We start from the raw sequence: 24,671 nt of genomic DNA, 5'->3' as shown, positions 1-24,671 counted from the left end.
TGTTGCTGTTAAGTTGCTTCAGTGACATCCAACTCTTCATGACCCTACTTTGGGGTTTTCTTAGCAAAGATATTAGAATGGTTTGCCATTTCCTTTTCCAGTTCACTTTACAGAGGAACTGAGGCAAACAGGATTAAATGACTTGCCCAGGGTCACACAGCTGGTAAATATCTGAGGCCAGATATGAACTCCTGAATCCAAGGGCAGTACTCTATCCACTGAGCCGCCCTAGCTGCCCTCAGACATATGTAACCCTGGGCGAGTCTCTCAACCTCTTAGTGCTATAGATAACTAACTCTTCAAGAATTTAAAGTTGTGGAGAAAGTGTGAAGTAGAAGAGCAGCAAAGGCTTCTCTATACCAATGAAATCATAAGTCCAGGTCCTACGGTAAATGCATCATACAGTGTCAGGTATACAAGAAGCCATTAATAAATGGTCTTCTATTTTTTGGACTAGGGACGGCTTAAGGTTGTTAGTAGTCTATAGAAAAATGGAACAGTTTGACCTGTACTTTCTACGCATTAACAAATATCAAAAAGTCTCATGAAAGTCATTCACACAACCTTCACACTCTTGAACTGGCAACCAATCATGACATCACCACTTCTTGTCAGTTATGATAGGATGTGGCAAGAAATTTGGGGAAAGCAAAATCTTTGCCTCAAGTTCAGTCCTTAAATCTCTGTTCTGAGCTAGGTTCAAGGCAACAACTATTTCTATACCCATATAGGCTTTAAAACGTACTTTGTGGAGTGCTAATCCACCCCTGTTGGAGATATTTTTATACTGAACCCAAAATCCAAAAAGTGCTACAGCTATTGGCTCTGTTAAAGGGTAATGCTTCCTGGATTCAGTCTCATGGAAGTCAGGTATTCTCACCATGTTACATTACCATGGCAACTACTCCTACCCTAGGAAGACCATCTCACAAATGTATGTACGTCATTGGTTATAGGAAGAATCAGAAAAGACCATGAGGATTACTATAAAAATTCTTAACCTCTATCAAGCAAAGTCACAGTTGCCTAGATTGTATCGTCTTGTGTTTCATTATTTGTTTTCTAGTAATAAGACCAGTCTTTATAATTAATAGCATTTTTGTGTTTTTTTATTTACATTTTTGTGGTCATCATGTATTTATTTGTTCTCCTAGTTTATATTATTTCACTTTGTATCAATTCATGTCCTCAATTTCTCTGAACTACGCATTCAAAACAGACTTTTAAAAACCTTTTCTAAAGGCAAGTTCATCCTAATCAAAAGAGGCTTGCTACTATCTTCACTAGTCATTATATCATAATTATCTTAAGTCTCAGAAACAGGTCACTTGATATTTCTATCACCTAATAATGCCAATCAAAATTAATTTTGATGTTTTAATAACATTTAAAGACAAGCATCTTTTATGAAAGAATTTCTAAGGAATCTTGCAGTAACACCTCAATCCTTCAAATAATATTCAAATACAACCATAATTTCTGTCACCCACATAGAGAAACTGAAGCCAAGTATCTTGATCTGGGAAACTTCCAAAGTAACAAAGAAAGGCAAGAGAGAGCATAGTATGATAACAGGAACACTAGGCATAAAATCAGGGGACCTGATATTCTTCTAACTGCTCTCTATGTCAATAGTCCACAAATCATTTCACTTATGTGGGCCTCAGCTTTCCAAAATGACAAGGGTAGCACAGAGGATCATTTCAGTGTTTTCCAACTCTAAATTTCATAACTAAAATTAGGCACGCAAACTTTATTTTTCTGTGTCTTACTGTAGGCTACAGATGATCCCATAGGTTTTGTGTATTGTAAGGCTATCTATATCTAGACTTTCTGGGGAAAAATGTAAAAATTCAATTCAATAAACATTTATTAAGTGGCTACTTCATGTAATGCACTGTGGAGATAAGAAGATAAAAAATGACACAGCCCCCACATTCAGGAAGCTTAGAGTCTGAAAGGAGAGATTAGACACATACACATAGACACGAGTTAGAATGTGATGGGGGACAGGGAGTGAATTCTAGGAAAAGCAGAGAAAAGAGAAACAGAGAGAGAGAGAGAGAGAGAGAGAGAGAGAGAGAGAGAGAGAGAGAGAGAGAGAGAGAATTTTTAACTGAATGGGATCATGAAGGAGTTGACTCAGATTTATTTATATCATTTATCGCTAGTGATATAAGAATTGGTATATCTCATTTCAATGACAGGCAAGAATTAAGTTTCTCATGTTTGGGGGATACATATTTTGTACAGATTAGGAAACTGAATGTTTTGTACAGTACCAAATAGAAAATTAAAAATCTGACCCTCCTAATAATGCTCTTCTAAATTTTGTCAGTATACTTTATCAAGGAATAAAGTTAAGCATTTAATTTACAGACAGCCTATAATTAGTTGACTGATGAAGCAGGAGCTGACATATATAGCTATGACACCAGAATACAAAGAAACTGAATCAAAGAAAAGTGGTCTTTACTTTTCGGTACTTGGGAGAAAGCCAATATTGAAAAATTATTCTTTCTCTCACATCAGTATATGTATAATCAGAAGAATGGGCGATGATATAATGAAATATATTTTTTAAGTACTGTCCATTCTTCAATTAAAACACATACAGCATTCATTGGCAACATTATATATGTAAGATATATATTTATATATACATACAGTTTTATACACACATTATGTAACAAAGAGGATATGCTTTTCTAGAATATTTATTTTCTTCTGTGAAATACATTTTGGTAAAAAATCACAATGAACTGAATTTCTTCACCATCTTTTTGGTCTTCAAGCTTCTTAGAAGTATAACCAAGCTACTAAGTACAATGCGTATGTCTATGTGTGTTTCTGTGTATGTGTACATATGTGTGTATGTATGTATGTAGTATTATGGACTTGTAGAAATTATTACACAGATAAAAACTTTGGCATGTTCCCTACCTGCAAAACAAGTACAAAAAAATAGTCAAAATACTCTTTAGTCCATTTTGGCTTTGCAGAATTGCAGGATTTTTTAAAAAATTCACTAACAGACACAAGGAATTACTTTCCCTCTTTGCAAATGCATCACATCCAATAGTCATTATTATGCAGGTTCTTCAAATGAAAAAAAAAAAAGATGGCTACATGCAAAAAAAAAAAACCACACACACAACTTTAAAAGGCATATGGTCTTACAAAATAGGACCAAATAGTTAAGCATTACTCATTCTAAGCACACAAAATTCAAACATGAGGTGTTACGTCTGGCATGTTGTTGTGGTTAACTATTAACTCCTGTCCCAACAGTACTCCCAGCAACTCTCCCCCTCTACCCCCCACCTACAGCAAACCCGGCTGTTAAAAAGAGAGGAATGTCTCTCTAGCTTCCACAGATCCCTAATATGGTTAATCCTTGGTCAATGTCATAATCAGAGCGGGGAAAAAAGGGTTCTCAGAATTCAAGACCTCAACCTATGTATCATTTGCAATTAATTTTGAAATCAGCAGGCAGTCTAAGTGTCAGCCTTTTGGTGAATATTTAAGAAACAAAATAAGTAGTTTTCTGTAACTCATTTTCAATGATACTACCCCTTTATGAGATTTCACACATGTACTAGATACTTTTTCTCTAGGATTTTTAATGTAACTTCTGAGCTTTGCTAAGCAATTTGCAAAGTCTCTCTTTTATGACAGTTATAACAACCTCATCCATTCATTTATTTAATGACCATTATCAGTTCTATGCCTGCCATGCATCAAGAACTAGACTGAATACTTGGGATACAAAAACAAAAATTGTCCCTTCCCTCAAAAAGCCATTCTACTGGGAGCTCTCAAAATCAAATACATTTACAGACAACTAACTACAAATATATATATCTATATTACTACTAAGAATACCTAGCATTTATATAGTACTTTGCAAATATCTCTTCTTACCTCAGAAAAAACCCTGGTAGGTAGGTACAATTATTAAACTCATTTTAAAGGTGAGGAAAAGGTTAAGTAACTTATCCAGGATCATACAACTACTGTCTGAGGCTAAATCTGAACTCAGGTCTTCCTGATTCCAAGATCTGCTTTCTAAAAGCAAACTGCTTTTCATGTATTCTGCATTTCTGTATTCTTTCTGTTCTATTATGTATAGAGAAATATCCATTTTATTTGGAATTTGTTATGTTCAGAATAAAAAATACAAAATAGTAAAGAAGTTAGAAACTTAAAATGGGAGGTGGGTGAGTGCTTAACATTTTGGTCTGTTTTCGTTTTACGCCTAGCATACCTTCCAAATTTTAAAAAATCATTTGTTCTAAAGATGGGGGGACCTATGAAAGTAACAAGGGAGAAAGGAATTTTAGACCAAAAAGATGCTCTAAATCACCCCCAATTTCTTCTCTACCTCATCTGAGGAATTGCCCCCTTCAACTTCTTTTCTAGTCTCAGTCAAATGCTCTCCAAATCCAATGCTGGCCCTTCCTAGATGACTAAACAGCCCAAACATAATACACTCTTAATAGTTTTGTGCTTTATTTTAAGGTTCAAGTGAAAGCTTAGATGCATCAAAACTAGAAGGTAACTTTGTTGCACATATTACAGATCACAAAGTGCCCAGTAGTTGAAGGATTGTTAGGGTTCAGTCCCTAGTTCTTTTATAACCAAAAGTTAACTAAGAGTTAAGCCACTTGGTGATTCCCAACTATCTTCCTTGACTGAAAGGCAAAATGGGACATTGAGGCATCCTTCTAAGTTTTTCCAAGTAATTAAAAAAACCCTTGAAGACTACTAGAATTAAAGCCATTGTATCATCACAAGATACTATCGTTATTATCAGAGTTATCAAGTAAGAATCCTCATCTAACCACCATTTAATTCAGCCCAAATTTAGGTCACTGTCTTAAACAACAGAATTTAACCCAGTCAGTCTGTTTCCTGGGACGCTGGGTTAGGAGTAAGCCAAATGAAGTTCGTATCAATGGGTAGCCAACCTAAAGAAAAAGAAGAAAAAAATCCAAAAAGGTACCTGAAGAAAGTAATGAATTAAGAATGGAGAGAGTAGGTGGGGAAGGGGCAAAGCCTGCACTACCCTGTAAATTCTATGAGGGCAAGGGCTGGGTCCTATCTAAATTCGGTATCTCAGAGACCCTCTACTAGTATGCTCTACACACACTAGGTGCTTAATGATGTCAAATGAATTAAACTTAGATAAGAATCTTCAGTGAACTTGGCCACTGGGTTTGTTTTGAGGGTTGACAGGGAACACCAAAGAGTCCTAATATCTCTTTTGTGATTCCAGATTACAAATTCCAAAGCAACAGACAGCACAGAAGGGCCAATTTAATAAATTTAGATCATCAACAGATTAATAGTTTGAGATCACTAAGTGGGAATGACTAACTTTTAGAATGCAATAAATCAATTGTTTTAGTAACTTCCTGCCAAGAAGAAAAATTACTAAAGTAACTGTACAGTGCCATGTTCAGATATATTACCTACCCATTCTCCTACACTTAAAGTCAGGAAATGGAAGCATACCACAGCAGAAACACCACTGGCCAAAGGCACGGGAGGCACCGGTCCTGCCTCCGGCCTGGCAACTTAACAGTTTTCGGACCTTGGATAACTCATCTACACTGTCCATGCTTTGGTTTTCTCATCTGGAAGAAAGGAGGGATAAAACTTTCCCTGCCTATCTCACAGGAATGTTGGAAGAATGGAATGTATATAAAAGAACTTTATGAAAGCCATCAAGGAAAGATTACTGGACTTTAACCAGGAAAACCTGGGTTTGCATGCTGCATCTGACACTTGTGGATGGAAAAGTCAGAATCCTTCTGAATTTCAGTTTTCTCATTTGTAAAAAGGGAACAGCTTCCCAGGACTATGCTAAGGTTCAAGTAAGATAGTATACATAAAATGTTTTGCCAGTTTTTAAAGAGCTATGTAAATGTCAGCTTTTAATTAATAAACTGCAAAGTGCTATACAAATTTAAAGTGGTGTTTTGAGTTGTTCCTCTTGAACAGTACAAAGATCTATGCTATGCACATTATTTCAGCAGAGCGCACATTTGGACCAGGGAAATTCCAAATTAAAAAATCCATACTATTAAAATTAAGTCCATAACTTTAGATTCTTTCACATTATGCTTTAAATAAATGATCTAAATGGCAGCAGAGTTACTTCTTTCCCAGTCACCCTTCTCCAACAAGTCCCTTTATTACCTAATCAGTTGTAATGAGTGCTTGCCTTGGAGTCCTCTAGACAACTCCTCGCCTCCCAACAAAAAGGAATAAATAGCATAGCACCTCTCTTCTCAAAGACAACAAGTGAGCACAAAGGTCTTCCTCCCTTCCAGAAAAATTCCCTAAGTATAACAAAATGTTTGTAGCACTCTTTGTAGTAGAACTAGAAACAAAGTGAGTGCTTATTAACTGAGAAAGGTTGAAAAATATGGTAGGTGGATATAATAGAATATTATTGTATGGTTAGTATGAGGAATTCAATAGGGAAAAGCATAAAACTCAAATGAGCTGACACAAATCAAAATAAGCAAAACCAGGAGAGCAATACACACTGACGATTTGCTGTAAAGTAAATGAAGAGATCATTAAAAGAAAACTGAGCTCTGTATAATGGAAAAACCAATGAAGGCTCTGGAGAAGAGATAACAAAACAGAAAAGGGGGAGGGGGAAGCGGTTTAATATGGCAGACAACTGCATACTTTGTCAAACTAAGTCTCTGCATGGGAGACTTAATTGTAGTTTTCAAAAAAGAAGGCTCAAGGGGGGAGAGAAAAAAAATCTTTAGCTCTTGGGTTGAGTAAATTCTATAGTAGTATAGGCAACATGATGCAGTAGAGAGGTTGTGGGTTCAAATTCTGAATGCTAAATATTACCCATTTCATAGCCCTAGACTAAATGACTTAACTGTTCTGCGCATCAATTTCTCACCTGTAAAATGAAGAGGATGAAGGAGATCATCTCTTAAGTTCCCTCTGACATTCTGTGATTCAAAGGAAAGAGAAGTAATTTATTTTCTGTACGTGACAAAATAATGAGAGTATAGTGTAATTAAAAATCAAACTACACTAGAAGTTGAGACCACAATTAAACTGACTGTGTTGCCCTAAACAAGTCATTTAACCTCAAAGAGACTCAGTTTCCTTTTCTATAAAATGAAAATGCTAATACTAATACTCAGAGTAACTTGCTCAGTGTTACAAAGGTAGTCAGTATTACAAGAGGATTGGAAGAGATAACCCACATCTTCCTTGCTTCTAAACTTTCCCTTTAATCACCATATAAACTATCCCCCAAGGTTATTCTGAGAATCAAAAATGACTGTGTACTTAACATTCTAATTCTACATCAATATCAGCCAATAGTAAGTACGAAAAGTAGTAGTAGTAGTAATAGTAATAGTACCTGGAAGTCATATGTAACTGCCTATGGTCTGATCAGACAGCTAGCTACTTGAAGTTTGATATAGCACAGAGACATATTCTAATAAAGCAAATTTTAAAATGAATTTTTAAAAATGAATTCATTCATTCAACAAGTATTTACTGATATCCTACTACGTGCTGAGCACTAGGGATACAGGATAATAATCATCATTGCTAGCATATGTAGAGCAAATTAAAATTTGCAAACTATTTACCTGTTACCCCATTTTATCCTCATAGCAATCCTGGGAGGTAGGGGCTATTATACCCATTTTGCAGTTAAGGAAACTGAGACAGAACAGTTAAGTGATTTGTTCAAGGTCACATAGCTAGTGTCTGAGGCTGGATTTGAAGTTAGTACTCTCCTGACTCCAGGTCCGGTGGTTCTATCCGCTGTACCCACCTAAATGCCAAAGGAAAATGTTTCCTAGTCTTAAGGAGTTTCCATGGAGGTGGGGAGATGATGAAGTGGAAAAATAAAAGAACATCATATACAAATAAAAGTAAATGCAATATACACAAAGTAAATACAAAATAATTGGGTACAAAGCATGAGCATCAGGGAAAAAAGGCTCTTGGAGCAGATGGCATGAGGTGAATTTTTAAAATGTACAGCCCTTTTCATTGAGTTTAAAAATTAACAGTGAGACTATTGTCAATTCTATTTGAATTCAAATTTCTTTTCTTTTAATTTCCTCTCCTGACCAACAAAAAAAAGATATTCACCACCCTTAACTATGTTGTTTTTTCTAAACAAATATACTTGCTAAATTGCAATTAGGTGAGAGTCTCACTTGGACCATAAAGTTCAGTTCACAAATAGGTTTACCGTCTCTCGAAGGTTCACTAGGTGTTGTCCAAACATAAGTATTTGTCTGCAGGCATAACAGGAACTAAATCAAACATGTCCCCTAGGGAAGGGGAATCACATGGGAACCTCCAGCCTCCCTAGAATGGGAGAAGGCAAAGTAGGCCAGTCTAATAAGTCAGTGAAAACCAACACATTCCTAAATTCCCTTCCTCCCTGCTCCTCACTCCCACCCCCAAATAAAGTCACAGTAATAGCGTTTTTCTTTGCAGTAATAGGGTTTTTTTTAACTTGAACATATGAAGACTGGGGGTTGTTTACAAATTCTGAAATAATTCACAGCATTTTAAACAATCCTTTGAAAGTGAAGCTAGCAACGAAATGTGGCCAATCCCTGGGCTTCCAGTCAAGATTAAAAACAGTCATCCTTATGAAATGTATACAGGACATAAATGTTACATCTGTCAGAAACCCAACATTCCTGTAAAAGAGATGGTTTAATATGGCCATGTTGATTTTCCGTCATTCTTGCCAGATTAGCATTGCGGCAAGGCAAACCCAAAATGTAGCTGTGTTTGATTTCTTTCCTAAGGGACTACCTGTTATTGAAAAGTTCACCTAGGCAATCCAGACAGCAACCAAGAATGGTAAATATGTATTTGCTATTAGACACAGCCACAGACTGAAATAGGAAAGGGTTTATGTTTGGAAGTATTAGATTATACCGGATATAAGAAAAATCAAAGGGCTCCTCCCTTTAATAAAGAGCAAGTAACCAATGAGAAAGGGCGATAGCTTCACACTGGGGTAGATATGTAGTCTAATTAGGAACACTATGAAAAAGCTAACGCACATTTTTTTGTTACTATCCTAGCTGACTATCTATATAAAGAATATACTTCCCTTCCGGGAAAGATTACAGCAAGGACCTGATTAGAAAAAGGAGGTTTTTCCTATACAAGAATTTATTAGTGCACCCACAGCCAAGAGACAGGAAAAGAGTCACTGGCCTTGAACCAGTTTGGGTGAGAAAGGTAAGGCCAGATAAAGACTCCGCCCATACCCTGAATTTCTAAATGATAAGTTTAAGTTTGCTGCTCCTAGGGCAAATCACTAGGTTTTAATGAGAGAACAATAATTTTACCTACAGGCAAGAAACGAGTGACTATTATCCCAGACATTAGAGATGTTTATCACAGCAGAGCCCAAAAGTATTTTGTGCTCCAAAGAAGAGAACTACATTATTCCCCTAGGCTTTTCAGGAAGAATGAAGAGCAGAAAGGGACAAGAGTCTATGAATGAAAGAAGATAGGTACAATTAGACAATAAAATTTGATATTTTATCTAAGCTTATTGAATACAAGAACCACATATCACTGCTGTTAGTATTCCCCTCCCCCACAATACTTAGCTTAGTGTCTAGCACATAACAGGTATTAATAAATGTTTGGTTAAAAGACTGGGCTACTAGTAATTCCCCTTTATATCCATCCCACTAAATGCTCACAACTATCTTTGGTGGTGTTTTGTATGGTTTTTTGAGACCTCCATAATCTGGTTCCTTCCTAACCTTTCCAGTCTTGTACCTCATTCCCCTCGAGGTACTCTTTGATCCAGTGATACTGACCAGTCTCCCTGCTTTTCCTAGGACTGAATGCTCTATTTCCTGACTGGGCATTTTCAAAAACTGTCCCTCATTTCTTCTCAGCTCCCCTTCCTTCAAGTTTCAAGACTTCTGCAAGAAGTCTTCTTTCCTAGTCCTTTTTAATCTTAGTACCTTCCCTCCCAGTTTCTCCAGTGAATTCTGTGTATCTTGCCTGTAGGAGTACAGTGAGTAGATGGGCTGGTGGGGCCTTTCCAGAAGTATTTGTGTTTTAATGACTACTCCTAAAGACCTTCCTGCCCATACAGACCTACTAGTGGACTTTCAGCAGCCCTTAGAAAAAAATCCTTAAATGGCCTAGGGAGAGGCTGGCTCACCACAATTTAACAATTTGTCTGTCTGTCTTTATTTATCTACTTAACCTGGGGCAGCTTGGTGGTGCAGTAGATAGAGCACCAGTGCAGGAGTCAGGAGGACCTGAGTTCATATCTCGCCTCAGACACTTGGCACTCACAAGCTGTGTGACTGTGGGCAAGTCACTTAACTCCAATTGCCTCATCCTGGGTCATCTGCAGTCATCCTGATGAATATCTGGTCACTGGATTCCAATGGCTCTGGAGGAGAAGTGAGGCTAGTGACCCGCACAGCCTTCCCTCACTCAAAACAAAGTCAAGTGCAAGTCATGTCATTATTTCTCTAATGTCATGGTCTTCTTTGGCAATGAAGGATGAACACACAGTGAGTAGAACTCAAGAAGGCTTATCTTCCTGAATTCAAAATCTGGCCTCAGATACTTATTATACTCCCTGGGCAAGTCACCTACCTCTATTTGCTTCAGTTTCCTCTTCTGTAAAATAAGCTACCACTTCAGTATCTTTGTGAAGAAAACCGTAACTAGGGTTACGAAGAGTCAGATAACAGTCAGACACAACTGAAAACAACTGAACAAGAAGAACAGTTGTTTACGAGTTATCTTCCCATGTTCAACTGAATAGCCCTTGATAGCAGGAGTTGTTTTTTGGCCTTTCTCAGTATCCAAAGCATTTAGCAAAGTATCTGGCACATAGTAGACACTTTAAATGCCTGCTGACTTTCCTTGAGTGATATAGTTATTATTACTACCATTCTACAGAGGAGAAAATTGAGGCTCAGAATGGAATCTGCCATTAATGTTTAACTAGCTGCTTGCCTAGGGTCACCTACTTAGCGTCAAAGACAAAATTCTAACCCTATTACAAACCTAGCATTTTCCCCCCACTGAACCAAGCAGTTTCCCAAGGTAAACTCTAGCAAAGAAAATACAGATGAATCTTTTCCCCCCAAGAATGAAAGAAATTTTTTACTTGGGAGTGGGTTTGGGAGGAATTTACACACAGAAAAGTTTCTGTATTGATAATACATATTTCTATTCCCTATACTCAATTAGCCAAGTACTACAAAAATAGGTGCTCTTAATTGGAATGAACTTTTATGATAATCACAGAACAAAATATTTTATTTAACTTCATGTAGTTAGCCTCATTAAGTTGATTAATTCTATTTGAGAAGAAGCTTTATATAGTGCAAAGTACATTGGAGGACAGGGGTCTTTGATCAGAGCCCTCAAACTGATAACTTACTAGTTGCATGACCATTAGGAGATATCAAGAAACAGTTTGAAAGGGTGATGGTTCCAGTATCAGAGGATCTGGCATCAAATCCTAATACTAATGTGTGACCTTGGACAAGTCACTTAACTATCCTGAGCTTCAGCTTTCCTATCTGTCAAATGAGGGGTCTGGACTAGAAAGTCTCTGAGATTGTTTTTGGCTTTAGATCTAGGATTCTATGAATCTCTGTTATTTAATATCGTGAAACTCAGTATCCTCATCTATGAAGTGGATATAAGGTTACATCTAATATATTACAGTGTTGCCATGAGGACCAAATGACCTAATGTGTGTAAGGCACATTGTAAAATCTGCAAATGCCAACCAAGAGTTTCCTCATTTTTAAAGTAAGGATAATAAAACCTAAATCACATATTCCCTTAAGGGTTTTTTTTAGTGAGGAAAATGTTTTGGAAGTCTTAAAATATTACATAAATATATTGGGGTTTTTTTTTATTACATTGACTTTTCCCCCAAAAATACAATTATGGCCACATACACACAAAAAAAGAAAGTACAATTGAAGAAGACATATGGTTTCAGTAAATGAGAGCAAATAATTTAAAAACCACAGATGAATCTCCTCAATCAACTTCTGATTTGTTTCATAAAACAGTTCCTAGTATAAGCATCTTCTATAAAACTACCATTTTGATGACAGAATGAGAATTGAGATGCATAAGAAAACATAGCAAATAAATACCAAGTCACTCATTCACAATGGTGAACTAACCCTTCATTGATGAGTCTTTTGCCCAAAGAGAGGAGCCAGAATTACACCATACAGAAAAACCATCAGGAAGTAATCTGAGAAGAATGAAAGGGGAATGTGGATTACCTTTTACCTCAGTTTCATTTTGTTCCTCAGTTTCTTTTTGTTGTTGTTCAGTCATCTCCATCATGTCTGGCTCTTTGTGACCCCATTTTGGTTTTATTTTGGCAAAGATACTGGAATGGTTTGCCATTTCCTTCTGCAGTTCATTTTACAGATGAGGAAACTGAGGCAAACAGGGTTAAGTGACTTGCCCAGGGTCACACAGCTAGTAAGTATCTGAGGTTGGATTTGAAATCTCAGAGATGAATCTTCCTAACTCCAAGCTTCATGCTCTATGCACTATGGCACCACTTAGATGTCCTTAGAGTTTCTTTTATGGAAAGTTAAGCTTTTCTCTCTATTTGTCTACTTCCCATCAATTCAGAAATATAAGAGGTAAATTTGCATTCAAAGGGCTTGTTCATTTTTTTTCTCAAGTTCACATTTTTATTCTTATTTAGACTGCCCTAATTACACATAATAAATAACTTTATTAGTCACTTCCACCCTATATACACTGATCAGAGAACTGAAACTTTACAAAACATTATGAGTCTTCCAGGACGCAGGGAATGATTGATTCAGTGAGGACAAAGTAAGTCATCAGCAGAGCCAACCACAAATCCTCTTGTAAGGTGTGTGTGTGTGTGTGTGTGTGTGTGTGTGTGTGTGTGTGTGTATACATATACATCTATCTATCTATCTATCTATCTAATCTGTATGTTCTAGGAATGTGCTTGGTTTTTACCACACAGGATAGTGGTCCCACTAAGAATACATCCTGTACACTTCCTGCTTCTCTGCTAAAGCAAGGGCTCAAATGACAGGGTACTGTCTAGTATTTTTGTCTAGCTGTTGCTAGTGAGACAGTACGGGCTAAAGATCCTGTCAATATCTATCACTTTCCCAGAAAAACTTTTAATTACGGCATATCCCAAGACATGTTCAGGTTTCCCTTAATATAGCTGTGGTACTGTGGTGGCTGTTAGCAAGAAAACATCAAGGAAACACTGAGATTTGTCACTCTCCCTGAGATCACAGGAAGAAGCTTTAGTTACAAAGTTAATGGCACATATGGTTAAAAGTTGACACAATTTGCAAATGAGAGAATTTCAGACCAGAAAGCTAAAACTTAGACATGTTCTACTCTTAACCTATCTATGGCTGGCACCTGTGCTCTACTGACCCTGACTGGTCATTTTCTGAGTTGGAATTATGCCAGTCCAACAGATGGGTAGCAATGAAGTTACATCAAGGGAGCAACAATGTACTTCTAATCTGAAAGTGACAGGTTTAAAACTCTTTCTGAAATATGAAAATTACAGCTTTGGACTAGACACCCTTTAAAGTGGCTGAGGAGGGAATATCTGTGCCCTTCAAAGTCCAAAATTTAATTCATTCTTTTGACACCCATTTATTAAGTAAGTACTATGGCCATTCTACAATTCTAGGCATACAAAGATTAAAATAAAACAACTCTTACTTTCAAGAAGTTTACATTCTATTGAGTGAGATTATCTCATATAAAGATAAGTAAGCAGAAAGTAACTTGGGAGTAAAGACACTAAGGGTAGAGGTGGAGATTTTAGAATGAGAGAAGGGGAGCAGGCTGAGGGTGTGATGAGGTAAACAGCACCCAAGCCACTTGATGGATTAGAAGCATCAGTCACTCAGATGAAGATGCTGGAGGCTGGTAACAGTTATAGTGGTAACAGCAGAGAAGGAAGTGCAGGAGGGAGACAAAGTCATTAACACCTTATCTCTAGTGAGTCATTCTCTTCAGGAACCAACAGGCAATGGCTTACAGGTAACCAGGCTGTGACAGACTAGCTAAGGCAGGAAAAGAGATAAATCTGCCTACATTACCAAGGTCACACTTTTTGCATCAATTTTTTTTTAACCTTCTGACTTGTAATATTTCTTCTTGTCTCATAGAGTCAGTAACTTCTGTTTGGTCTATTCTAATTCTTAGGGAGTCTGCTGCTTGGGTAAGGTTTTATACCTCCTATCTGAAGTGTATATTGATTTCCTTTTCAAGACTCTCCTTCATAGCTTTCTTTTTGAATTCTTTCCTCTATCACTTTCATTTCATTAATAATATCATTTAAATTCATTTCTAAACTCTTGGATGATTTCTTCCAGGAATTCTAATAGATCTTGTGAACATGCTGTGTTTTTCTTATGCAGCATTACTGGAAAATATTTTGGAGTTATTCTTATCTTCCTGGTTTATGACTTGGGCATCCTTGATCTTATAATAAATCTTTATCTTTTTCTGTTTAGTCATTCTTCCACTGATCTGCTCTAGGCAACCTTAAGTTGCTGGTCTAGTCCTCCAGTGGGAGTTCACAATCTTCTCTGGGCAACCTCACACAAAGAATTCTAGACTTTGAGTTTGGTTCTTGGCCCCTCTGGAAAACCTCACAATGCTGTCCTGGATAATTCCTAGATCAGCTGGCTGGGCATCTATGTGCAGCAGCTGATCTTGTCTTTTGTCAATTGACATTAAGGTCAATTTTGTGATCTTAAATAAGAAAGATAAACCATGGTAATTTCTCCTTTGATTCCCCAATCACTACTCAGGTCAGCATTCTTCTTAGATTGTTGTTGGAGTTGTTATGGAAGGAGTTGGGCTGTGCTGGTTGTTTCCTCCTTCTCTGCCACCTTGGATGTCTTCCCCACTTAACCTCTCAATGGCCCAGGCAGCTCTCAAAACTAGAAGAGGGAGTTACTCATCTGCATTAGAGGAGAAAATTAGTTCCACACCAGATCCATGCTTTTTTTTTTTAATGTCCAAAATGGAAATAAAAAGCCAAAGAAACTAAATAGTCCCTGCCCTACTTAGGATCTAGCTTAAAAAAAGATACAAATACATAAAATTTGATTTAAAATATAGCATATGCTTTGAAGTTCCAACACAAAAGAAGAGAAAATTTGGGGAAAGAATATCTTGTGAAAAAGTTAAAATAACTGGGAACTTCTTGAGCTTGGAAACGACACACAGCATTAGAACTTAGCAATGGCACTGATGTCTGCACCCAATGAACTCCATACCTACACTTTTGAAAAAAACTGATATCTAATTGTTTGGAATAGTTGAAATTAAGCCTGGTTGAAGACAATAGGATAGACTGATCTCCAAAAGTTTCTCCCAACACCTATTTTCCTTCTTCAGCTGTCACAAGTACTTGTAAAATCATTAAGCTACATCAATTTGACCTGGATGATTTAGGCTGGAGTCATCCCTGGAATTAAGAACCTCTTAAAACACAAAACATTTTGCCAGTTTATGATGTTTCACTGCCTGACTTCTTGAAAAGTCTATGAAAATACCTAATATAAAAAGTGTTCTGGTCTACCCACCTGGACCTGAGTTATGTTACCCTTAGGCAAGTGCCTAATTTAAAAGACTAAAGTCAACAAGCACTTATTACTCAACAAACATTTATTAAAAGTTTACCATGTGCCAAGCACCTTGCTAAAAACAATGGGAATAAAAAAATAAACAAAAAGAAAGTCAGCTTTCCTCAAGGAGCTTACATTCTAACTATAGAAAATAAGACATAAAATGGGAGCTGATGGTGGAAAGATACCACCAGCAACACAGTGGCTAGGTCCAAAGAATCAAAAATGGTCAGGGCCCTTCCCCAAAATGGAGGTAAGGGGAAGAACTCACCAATGAAAGAAGGGGCCAAAGTTCCTTCCTAGCCTATTATACCAAGAGAGCAAAGTGAAACAAATCCACAATTCCTACTAAATCCCTGAGAATCAATTTTTTTCCTCATCAGCAAATGATATTGATTATGGGAAACTGTAGTAAGAAAGCTAATGGATGTGATATTAAAAGAATTTAGGACATCTTGGCCAAGAAGTCTGGATACATGAGAAAACCAAAGGTATACCTGGCAAATTAAGCACTAAGATCTATAGAGTTTTCCTTAGGGGAAAAAAAAAACCCAATTCACAGAAATTACATGGGCATCCCATACACAGTAAAAGGAAAGAGCACTCCTTTGGCATCCAACTACTTGTGGCTAACACAATTCCTCCTCTCTCGGTTCTTATAAACACAAAGAGCTTGCCAAAATAAAAACATAATAAAAACAGTCTTCATGATTTATTAATAATAATGATGCTCACATGTGTACTAGCACTTTAAAGTTTACAAAGCACTTTCTCCCTAATTATTATAATGAGGTAGTATGTGGTACAAGTATTATTTTTATTCTCATGCTATTATCCCCAATTTACATGTTAGAAAACTGAGGCTCAAAGATCTAGAAAGACTTACTGAAAGTCACAGGGAAAGTAAGCTGGAGGATCAGTTTGCCAAGTCAATATCCAGTGCTCTTTTTATTACTGTATGTATATTACCTTCATAGAAAAAATAGAGGCCTGAATCCAAACCAATAGTAATGACTACGAAAAGAGGATCCGTAGCCAATCATCAAAGTAGTTTCCTAGGACACTGACAGGTTGAGGGACTTGCCTAGGATCACATAGATTATATGGGTCAGAAGCTGAGCCTAAACTTGGTTCTTCCAGGTTCTAAGGCCAGGTCTTAATTACTGTGAACATTGCCCTTCGATACCTATTATTCAGGTTTGCAGAGATATGTCAGCCAAAATTCCTATATTGGCTTTACTTAAATGTTTCTTTTTTGATACAAGGAAGGACTTAATGGGGATAGGAGTGGATTAATGGGATGGGAGTGGATTAATGGGAAGTGAAAGCAGCCGAAAAAAAGTGACAATGAAACTATTTTTAAAAGTCTAAAAAATAAAAGAGGAAAGATCAACTATTCAAAAACATAAACGCTATAGAAAAGCATGAACACCACTAGTGTTACACAATAGTTTCCCAATTTTCAATAAATGCTTTTCCATTGGAGAAAACTGAGAGAATTGAAGGGATAAGGACAGAAAGTGGTTAATTGTGGGAACTGAATGAACCACACTGATTCCATCTTATGATTCAATTCTAGAGTTAGCTCAGTTCCCTTTCTCTTCAATTATGGGTCCAGTCAAATTTCTGTCCTGTGGGAAAGCCTGATTCATTATGGGGATTATAAGAAAATGTTATTGCATTGTTTAGAACCTAGTCCTGCATGATGGGAAATCTGGACCACCTCTATCTGCCACTTGGAGACCGTTAACTAAGAACCTAGGTTATGCTGACCAGAAATACAGCCAATTGCAAAGATTGATGCAAGGAGTTTTCTCACAATTGTGTATCTCAAGCAAACTCTTAAGTGTGACCAGAAAACTGGCCCTGTACTGATCAATTAGTTATTTGTTTCCAAGTTCTCTTAATTGTTTAAAGACACTTAGAGGGAGTGGGATACCTCTTTTTCTGATTTCAGGGAAATGTACATGTTCACTCTCCCCCTCCCAACTTAAAAAGTCCCTAATCTTTCCTCCAATTAGAAACCAGAGTACCTAATTATTGTTTCCTTTTAATTAATTGGTCTCATTTGATTGTTTTTAATGTATAAAAGTTTGTCTCCCCCTGTATTCGAGGTCCAGCCCAAGCTAAGGAGGTCTGCTCCCAGTTTGTTGAGCAATTAGCATCTATTGCTTAATAAATCAAAATGCTCAGAAACTCTACTCTTTGTTTCCTCAATCATTTCATCTTTTACCCACCCCACATTCCATGAAGAGCCATGCTTTTATATGTAAATGGAAAACTCTTACACCAAATGCAAGGCTTCCTTCCAGTAAGAAAGATATCAACTCATATTTTTAAAGATTTAAAATACAGGGGGCGGAGCCAAGATGGCGTAGTAGAAAGACGCACATACACATAGCTCCGAACCCACAACCCATAGAACAACTACAAAGAAGTAACTCACGGCGAATTCTGCACCCAGAGGCCACAGAACATTGGAGCGAGGGAGATTTCTGTTCTGGAGAGACCTGCAAACCTCTCGTAAAAGGTCCTTCGTGCTGCGGACTGGGCGCCGGGACTGGGAGCTGAGTACAGCCCTGCCGTGGCCGCGGCACCGAGAGGAACAGATCCGAGCGGGCTTCAGGGACGGGATCTCCAGCGGCCGCACAAGTACCTCCACCCACAGGTGACGGGGGTCTGTGAGAGAGTCCCTTTGGAGGGTCGAGGGGGGAGTGGGGTGCCCCCATGGCTCGGGCCCCCTCGGGAGACAGAAGCTGAGGGGCAGCGGCAGACCAGGGCTCTCCAAGCAGGCAGGAGCCTGGATCCATTGTTGAAGGTCTGTGCATAAACTCCCTGAGGGAACTGAGCCTGAGAGGCAGCCCTGCCCTCACCTGAGCATCTGAATTTAATCTCACACTGAATAGCAGCCCTGCCCCCGCCCAAAGCCCTGAGGCTGGAAGCAGCATTTGAATCTCAGACCCCAAACACTGGCTGGGAGGATCAGGAGGTGAGGTGGGTGTGAGGAAAATATTCAGAGGTCAAGTCACTGGCTGGGAAAATGCCCAGAAAAGGGAAAAGAAATAAGACTATAGAAGGTTACTTTCTTGGTGAACAGGCATTTCCTCCCTTCCTTTCTGATGAGGAAGAGCAATGCTTACCATCAGGCAAAGACACAGAAATCAAGGCTTCTGTGTCCCAGCCCACTCAATGGGCACAGGCCATGGAAGAGCTCAAAAAGAATTTTGAAAATCAAGTTAGAGAGGTGGAGGAAAAGCTGGGAAGAGAAATGAGAGACATGAAGTCAAAGCATGAACAGCAAATCAGCTCCCTGCTAAAGGAGACCCAAAAAAATGTTGAAGAAAATAACACCTTGAAAACTAGCCTAACTCAATTGGCAAAAGAGGTTCAAAAAGCCAATGAGGAGAAGAATGCTTTCAAAAGCAGAATTAGCCAAATGGAAAAGGAGATTCAAAAGCTCACTGAAGAAAATAGTTCTTTCAAAATTAGAATGGAACAGATGGAGGCTAATGACTTTATGAGAAACCAAGAAATCACAAAACAAAACCAAAAGAATGAAAAAATGGAAGATAATGTGAAATATCTCATTGGAAAAACAACTGACCTGGAAAATAGAGCCAGGAGAGACAATTTAAAAATTATGGGCCTACCTGAAGGCCATGATCAGAAAAAGAGCCTAGACGTCATCTTTCATGAAATTATCAATGAAAACTGCCCTGAGATTCTAGAACCAGAGGGCAAAATAAATATTCAAGGAATCCACAGAACACCGCCTGAAAGAGATCCAAAAAGAGAAACTCCTAGGAACATTGTGGCCAAATTCCAGAACTCCCAGGTGAAAGAGAAAATATTGCAAGCAGCTAGAAAGAAACAATTCAAGTATTGTGGAAATACAATCAGGATAACACAAGATCTAGCAGCTTCTACATTAAGGGATCGAAGGGCATGGAATAGGATATTCCAGAAGTCAAAGGAACTAGGACTAAAACCAAGAATCACCTACCCAGCAAAACTGAGTATAATACTTCAGGGGAAAAATTGGTCTTTCAATGAAATAGAGGATTTTCAAGCATTCTTGATGAAAAGACCAGAGCTGAAAAGAAAATTTGACTTCCAAACACAAGAATGAAGAGAACCATGAAAAGGTGAACAGCAAAGAGAAGTCATAAGGGACTTACTAAAGTTGAACTGTTTACATTCCTACATGGAAAGACAATATTTGTAACTCTTGAAACATTTCAGTATCTGGGTACTGGGTGGGATTACACACACACACATGCACACACGCACACACACATAGAGACAGAGTGCACAGAGTGAATTGAAGAGGATGGGATCATATCTTAAAAAAAAATGAAATCAAGCAGTGAGAGAGAAAGATATTGGGAGGAGAAAGGGAGAATTGAATGGGGCAAATTATCTCTCATAAAAGAGGCAAGCAAAAGACTCATTAGTGGAGGGATAAAGAGGGGAGGTGAGAGAAAAACATGAAGTCTACTCTCATCACATTCCACTAAAGGAAAGAATAAAATGCCTACTCATTTTGGTATGAAAACCTATCTTACAATACAGGAAAGTGGAGGATAAGGGGATAAGCAGAGTGGGGGGGGATGATAGAAGGGAGGGCATGGGGAGGAGAGTGCAATTTGAGGTCAACACTCATGGGGAGGGATAGGATCAAAAGAGAATAGAAGTAATGGGGGACAGGATAGGATGGAGGGAAATATAGTTAGTCCTATACAACACAACTATTATGGAAGTCATTTGCAAAACTACACAGATTTGGCCTATATTGAATTGCTTGCCTTCCAAAGGGAAGGGGTGGAGAGGGAGGGAGCTAAAGAAGTTGGAACTCAAAGTGTTAGGATCAGCTGTAATGTTCTTACCACTAGGAAATAAGAAATACAGGTAAAGGGGTATAGAAAGCTATCTGGCCCTACAGGACAAAAGAGAAGACAGAGACAAGAGCAGAGAGGGATGATAGAAGAGAGAGCAGATTGGTCATAGGGGCAATTAGAATGCTTGGCGTTTGGGGGGGGAGGGGAGAAAAGGGGAAAAATTTGAAACCCAAAATTTTGTGAAAATGAATGTTAAAAGCTAAATAAAAAAAAAAATATTGGAAAAAAAAAAAAAAAAGATTTAAAATACAGTTTAATTCCATACAAAAACTACCATCATTAATTTTCAACAGTTTTAAACTAGAAGACATCAGAAAATTACTGACTATAGAAAATCAGTATCCTCAACTCTCAAATATCTGCTCAGAACAAGAGGAGCAGTACCCACATTTTTCAGCAGCAAAAAATTCAAAAGGATTTAATATGGAATGCATGTTTTATATTATGTTACATGTATACACACATATAGGGGGGAGGTTGAGGTAAACTTTATTCATGCTTTTCTTAGGCCAACTCATTAATTTGCACTTCATAAGCATGAGTCAAATGATGATAAAAAAGAGCAAAATGGAAGTCTGGTGAAACCCCAAAGTACACAGGAAATGGAGGGAGGGCATGAGAGAAACTGCTTTTTTAAAGAATCTCTTAAAACCCTTCAAAACATAAGAACTACAACATTTAACATCATTAATATGTAATTTCAAGTTTATTCCTAAACAAAATACCAGATTGTGTCCAAGGAGGCACTGTTCTTTTTGCCTCTTTTTAAATCTTCAGAGCATAACTTAGTGTCTGTCACACCGAAGGCACTTAATAAAGACTTATGGGCCATTAGAATGGAAATGCCAACAAGACACAGCTAAACTCTCCTTTGTAACCAGTAACATAACCCAGGAGATTAATTCTGAACCAAACTTCAATATGAAAGGGATTTTTACAGCTACAAAACAAGTCAGATCAATAAGCATTTATTAATCACCTACTAAGTGCCAGGCAATGTGCTTAGTGCTGGAGATACAAAGAAAAGCCAAAAAAAAAAATAAAAGTCGCTGCTCTAAAGTAGCTCACAGTCTAACAGCGATTTTAATTCTAAAGTAAATATATACCAAGAACATATTTTAGGGGAGAGACTGTCACACAATAAAACACTGATAAAAATAATAAGAAACAATCTGGTTAGAATGTTGAAATTCTAAAAGGTTTGCAAATCACTACTCTTACTTAGCCTGGCTCTCCAGATTACAAACCCTCATTATCATCCCCCACAAATACCTGAAGGCAACAATAACAACATATTTTGGTTGGTTAAGGCTGGTTGTTAGGAAAGCAGTCAATGAAAATGCTCTGTACTAAAAAATATTGCTAAAATACTGACTGTCATTAGAATATTAGGCAAATAGAACCACAACAACACACCTTTAGTGTGAACTATACTACAGACAGAGATTTTAATGATAGCATCGTTATTTATTGCCTTCAAGTAGTTGTATCTCTTATTTTACAGACAAGGGAACAAAGTCTTTGGGAAGTTAATTAACTTGTCCAGGGTAGCACAACTAATAAATAGCAGAAGTTGAATTAGAACCCAAGTGTCTCCTAAATCGCGCACTCTTTCCACTACACTTATTTTATCACTGTACTCCTACAATGTACAGAATTCATTCCAGAAATCTGACATACCCTTATTAGGTAATATCTTAAAGTAGCTCTCAAGCACATGATAAGGAATGAGGGTGTGTGTGTGAATCTTCAAAAATTTCTCAAAATATATTTAATATTAATTTGCTTTAATCTAAAAGTGAGTATATGCCATTTTATGCCATATTATGACCCCCTTGGGCAGGAGGTGGAATGTGATTGGATAGAGAGTAGAATAGAAATCATAAAAACACAAAAAGTTAACTTCACAACCTTATCTCTCACCTTAACAGACAGCCAACTATATACTCACAGAGGAGTGTCATTTACCTAGTTATTATACTTCTCTGCTAGAGTCATGTGTTAAAAATGGGATGGGAACCGGTGACTTGTGATTCTACTAATATAAGAAACACTCCAGTGATGAGACTCCCTCTATCAATGCAGGTCAGCATCGTCTTTAGAACTTATGACCTCAGTTTTCTAGGCAACTAAGAGGTTAAGTTCTTGCTTTGGGTTACACAGCCAGTGTGAGACAGACACAACTACAGTATGAGCCACAACATTTCCTGTTAATAATGATGCTTTGTGAATGACACAGAATAGTTCTGATAATTGGTTTCTAAATATTTCAGAACAGAAGCCACTAAAATCATGTTGTTCTTACATTATTGGCTTCAATTCCAACAGTAATTAAAATGGTGTTGGAAAGGGCCACTCATATAAACAGGCTGCATTACACAATGGGGAGGAGGGGGAAAGAAAAAAAAGAAAAAAATTAACATGATAACTTCATTATCTATTTAAAAGGAACTGCAAGTTGTACACAATAGATTTGCAATTCCACGTGTAATCATTTTTCTCATTGTACATGTAAAAATGCTTGTTCTATTCAGTGAATTTTTTCTAATATATTTTTTTAAAAAATTGGAACCAGGCTTCTAAGTCACTTCCTAGCTATGATACATGCTTATTGTACCCCCCAATTCCAACTGCCATGTATGTCTTCTCTCATTAGAATTTAAACTCCTTGAGGACAGGGAATTCCTTACTTGCTTGCACTTGTATCCTTAGTACTTGGGCAGTCATATACTAAATACTTAATAAACCCTTTATCTAGCTATCTAGATGATATTTTAAGGTCCTTTCCAACTGTAAAACTGTTCCATTAGTCGCCAAAGACAAACATAATATTGTTCTGAATATAGGTTATCCCTTACAGGTCTCACCATTAAAATGAAATCTAGTAGGATATATAGGCACTGAAAAATAACAGTATAATAATATATAACATTATTAATAACATATAATAATATATAATATATATCATATTATATCATATATGTTATATATAATATATAATAATAAACCACACAGGTTTTTACAACCAAGATTTGGCTCAATAGAGTAAATTTTATAGAAAAGAACACTTATTTCATTTGTTATACTATAGCCTGAGCTATCAGAACAATAGTCTCACCCTATACTTTAACCCTCAGGCTTTTGGAACTGCTTCAGACCAGAAATGGTTCTTTGGGTGGGAGGAAACAGGAAGGGCTTTGATTGGCTGACACTACCTATAAAAGACTAGTTTTTTCATGTGAAAGCAAAGAAATCTATGAAGAGAAGCCAAGGGAAAGAGGGAGTAGAGCCTTTCTATTCTATCCCAGGAAAACTAGGACCAGTGGGAAAAGTTAGGCAACGCAAGAAGAAACTTCCCCACAATTAGAGCTCTCCTGAGGGGGACAAAGTGGTTAAATAAGGTCACTGATACTAGGGCCCTTAAAGCAATGACTGGATGACTATTTGCCTGATTCTGTAGATAGGATTCCTGCTTAGTTAGGTGTGGGCAGAACTAGAAGACAACCTCTGAAGTCCCTTCCAACACTGACAATTTATGATTCTATGAAATGTGAAATAAGCAACAGGAGACAAAAGAGACAAGAAGGAAAAGCAGAGAGACCAGGGAAGAGAGCAGGAAAAATCTGTTGTGATGTATCAGCAGCAGACACTATGACAAAGGAGTGGGGGACAAAACAAGAAACAAAATGGCAGGTGATCAGAGCATTTCATGCTTATATAGCTCTTCAAGGTCTACGTAGCACTTTCCTCACAATTTCCTTGTGAAGTGAATAGAAAGGGTGATGATGATTCCCATTTAATAGAGCTGAAGCTTGAAAGGGTTAAGTAAGAAATAAATCACACAGCACCCCTTTAGAGAAGCACTGGCATCCAAGAGATACAAAATTGCATTGAATATACAGTTATTTCTATACTGCATCACAATAACCGGTGCCCTAGTTACAATACTGACTTAAAACTAACATTTAACAATATGTGCTAATAAACTAAAATTTAAAATTTTCAGAACTCTGGAAAGATCAACTATTCTAAATATATCATAGCAGCAGCACCCATTTATTAAGCA

At 37.4% G+C, this 24,671-nt stretch overlaps 1 protein-coding gene across 6 annotated transcripts in view; it reads right to left on the bottom strand.

Moving 5' to 3' along the window:
- PTPN14 (protein tyrosine phosphatase non-receptor type 14) overlaps positions 1-24,671 on the bottom strand; it is a 251,790-nt gene that overhangs the window by 190,397 nt on the left and 36,722 nt on the right. The window contains exons 1-2 of one of the 6 annotated variants that reach the window (XM_072647848.1): positions 8,258-18,063; positions 6,935-6,986 (exon numbers count right to left, since the gene is read on the bottom strand). The exons of 3 other annotated variants lie outside the window; for them this stretch is intronic. The gene's annotated coding sequence lies outside the window, so the exon portion shown is untranslated. Of the gene's footprint in view, positions 1-6,934; positions 18,064-24,671 lie in introns of those variants that run through there. 2 more of the 6 variants (XM_072647850.1, XM_072647847.1) reach the window with 2 other exon arrangements.

Source organism: Notamacropus eugenii, chromosome 2, assembly GCF_028372415.1.
Source record: "Notamacropus eugenii isolate mMacEug1 chromosome 2, mMacEug1.pri_v2, whole genome shotgun sequence".
In the NCBI taxonomy this organism is placed as follows: Eukaryota; Metazoa; Chordata; class Mammalia; order Diprotodontia; family Macropodidae; genus Notamacropus; species Notamacropus eugenii.
Note: the sequence above shows the minus strand (reverse complement) of the source record. Positions and strands in the feature narration are given on the sequence as shown.